This window comes from Camelina sativa, chromosome 17 (assembly GCF_030686135.1).
Source record: "Camelina sativa cultivar CO46 ecotype springtype chromosome 17, ASM3068613v1".
In the NCBI taxonomy this organism is placed as follows: domain Eukaryota; kingdom Viridiplantae; phylum Streptophyta; class Magnoliopsida; order Brassicales; family Brassicaceae; genus Camelina; species Camelina sativa.
The window spans coordinates 34,053,421-34,056,929 of NC_141896.1; positions in this window are offsets into that span (position 1 = coordinate 34,053,421).

Sequence of the window (3,509 nt, forward strand, 5' to 3'; positions counted from 1 at the left end):
TCTATATTGATAGCAGTACAGAAACGCTATAATATGTTATTCATAACTCTTTTACAAATGGTATGTTAGGCCACTGTTATCGTAGGTACTATACATATGATAGCACCGGATACATATGCTATAATAAAGTCTTCTACCATAGCAGTACCGAAATGCTATGTTATTGCGCTTTTCTAATTTTTTAAACTAATGTCATAAGTCATTTTACACGCTATGTTAGGAACTTCTACGATTAATGCTATTTTATATAATGTGGTAGTATTTTTTTTTTCAAAATTTATTAAATTAGATTTTATATTTTTATATTTCATAAAATAATCAACATACATAACTTTAATATTATATTAACCAAGATAAGTCTTACATAACATCAAATGCCACCAAGTCTTAAACAAAATAAAACTAACATTACAAAGAACAAGAACAGAGACAAGCTTTACATGTACATGTACCCCATCCAAGCCTTTCTTCTGCTCACTTTCCCTTGAAACAATCCAATGAACAGCCACTAGTTCACTTTGAATATATGAAAAAGACATGTTCCACGTTATCCTCTCCATATGCATCTTCTCATATGAAACAAACGAATTATGAGAAGCCACAATCTGCCATTAACCCTATAAGCACATAGCAATCACATAGAAATCACATAGAGATAAACAAACCCTAAATTGTAATTGTAAACAAAACAAAAAAAAGAGTCAAAAGTTGAATAACTTGTGACCCCCAAGTTGAATCGGTTCACAAGCAATGGTAAAAATCTTACTTTTTGTACAGTTGGTGAAGTCGTAGGACACACAAAGGATTAAACAAGTGAGATGAAAAACAGGAAAATAGATTCAAAGTGTTTATAAACCTGGTTGCCAATCACCATCCTTATATGTCCTTGAATTATACTTCAATTGTACAAATTTTATTGTTCCACATCTTTATCATTTTTTTCTAAATATTATCTAAACATATATATGTGTATAATCAAATATATTGTTAAAAGTAAAATAACATGTTTAAAAATTTTCTTATTAAGAACCAAAACATTTTCTTATTAACAGTAACGCTAGTAATTTTTTCACCAATCAAACATTATTTTGTATCACTTATTTGTCCTAAACCATACTTGTCTCGTAAATATTTTTCTCCTGCACGTACTGCAGTTGAACTGTACCGCACAATAAAACCGCTTTTCCCATATAACCAAATACGCTGTTACCATACGAATATGGGGCAAGCGGTTTTAGAATGCGGCACGAGTCAACTGCAGTACATGCGGTTTGTAGGACAAGTGCGGTTTATACAAAATAAGCGGTACACAATAAAATATGATTGGTGAAAAAAACTATTTGCGGTTTATAATAGAATGTTTGAATGGTAAAATTGCAAGAAACGATACAAATGACAAATTATAAATAAAATTATCAAAGTACATGGTGAAAGCCATTTTGTTTGTTTTTTTGTAAAAATGGTGATATATTACATATTATATGTTTATATAAAATTATCTTTTAATTTTTATTATAATAAAATAACTATATAGTTATATACTAATCATATTTATCTATTTACAAATGAAATATATACCCTATTATTATAATAAAATCTTGAATTAAGAAAATATAGATTAATAAAACTATTAGAAGATAAGAAAATAGTATAAGAAAATTTTTATAATTTTATTGTATATGTGATTTTTTGAAAGATAAGTATAATATATATAACAAATATCAGTAAATTATAAAAACTCATTATTTTATAAATTATAAAAACTCATTATTTTTTTCTTTTCTTTTAATTTGTTTTTTCCATAAAAACTCATTATTTTACAACTTATGAAAAATTAATGAAGTAATTATTATCTATAAAAAACACATTTAAAAATTAAATAATCTATAAGAAGTATTAACAATTCAATAAAAAAAATATGTTGATAACTAACTCAAGATTAAAAAAAATAAACAAAAAATGCAAACAGTTTTTTTTTATCTTTCTTAAATAACACTAGCTAATTGGTGAGTTATAACATAAGTGTAATCCATTAAAATTGCTTTTTGCTTTTTTGAAAAATGCAAACAGTTTTTTTTTCTCTTTCTTAAATATCGCAAATTACACAGCTAATTGTTATTTTGTGAATGGTGTAAAATTCAGTTTTTTTAAAACCACACTTAGGCAGTAAATGGAAACATGTTAAAAGCAGTTTTCAAACTTTTTTTACCAAAACTGCAGAGAAGACACCAATCACAAAACCGCAGAAAAGATACTGTTGAGGAGGAGACAATCTCTCTTGTGCTTTTTGGTTGTGTTCTAGCAAGGGACATCTGGTCTGAAGTTCCGGTTCCACTTCTCCAAGCTGGATTCTCAAGCTCGGTTGCAGAGAATATCAAACATGTGTTGGAACAGATGGAATGGCTCTCATTACCTGAGCAGGTTAGGAATGCGATACCGTGGCTTATTTGGGGTATATGGAAAGCATTCTCATTGCTACAGCATTCTCATTGCTACAGCATTCGCAGATTAATAAGAATAGATTTAGCAACAACAATTGGTATCAAGATTAAAAAAAAAAAAAATTGTTTTTTTTTCTCTTTTTTAAATAACGCTAGCTAATTAGTGAGTTATAACATAAGTGCGATCCATTAGTTAAATTGCTTTTTTTGAAAACTGCAAACAGTTTTTTTTCTCTTTCTTAAATAACGCAAATTACACTAGCTAATTGTTATTTTGTGAATGGTGTAAAATTCAGATTTTTAGAAAACACACTTAGGCAGTTAATGGAAACATGTTAAAAGCGGTTTTCATACTTTTTTTACCAAAACCGTAGAGAAGACACCAATCACAAAACCGCAGAGAAGACACCGTTGAGGAGGAGATAATCTCTCTTGCTTTTTGGTTGTGTTCTGGCAAGGGACGTCTGGTCTGAAGTTCCGGTTCCACTTTCCCAAGCTGGATTCTCAAGCTTGGTTGCAGAGAATATCAAACATGTGTTGGAACAGATGGAATGGCCCTCATTACCTGAGCATGTTAGGAATGTGATACCGTGGCTTATTTGGGGTATATGGAAAACATTCTCATTGCTACAGTATTCTCATTGCTACAGCATTTGTAGATTCAGAAGAATGGATTGAGCAACAACAATTGGTATCAAGTTAAAAAAAAAAAAAAAATGCAAACAGTATATTTTTCTCTTTCTTAAATAACGCTAGCTAATTGGTGAGTTATAACATAAGTGCGATCCATTAGTTAAATTGCTTTTTTGAAAAATGCAAACAGTTTTTTTTCTCTTTCTTAAATAACGCAAATTACGCTAGCTAATTGTTATTTTGTGAATGGTGTAAAATTCAATTTTTTAAAAACCACACTTAGGCAGTGAATGGAAACATGTTAAAAGCGGTTTTTAAACTTTTTTTACCAAAACCGCAGAGAAGACACCAATCACAAAACTTAGTTTTTTGCGTCTTTCACAAAACATGTTAAAAGCGGTTTTCAACATATAAAAAAATATGTTGATTACTAAG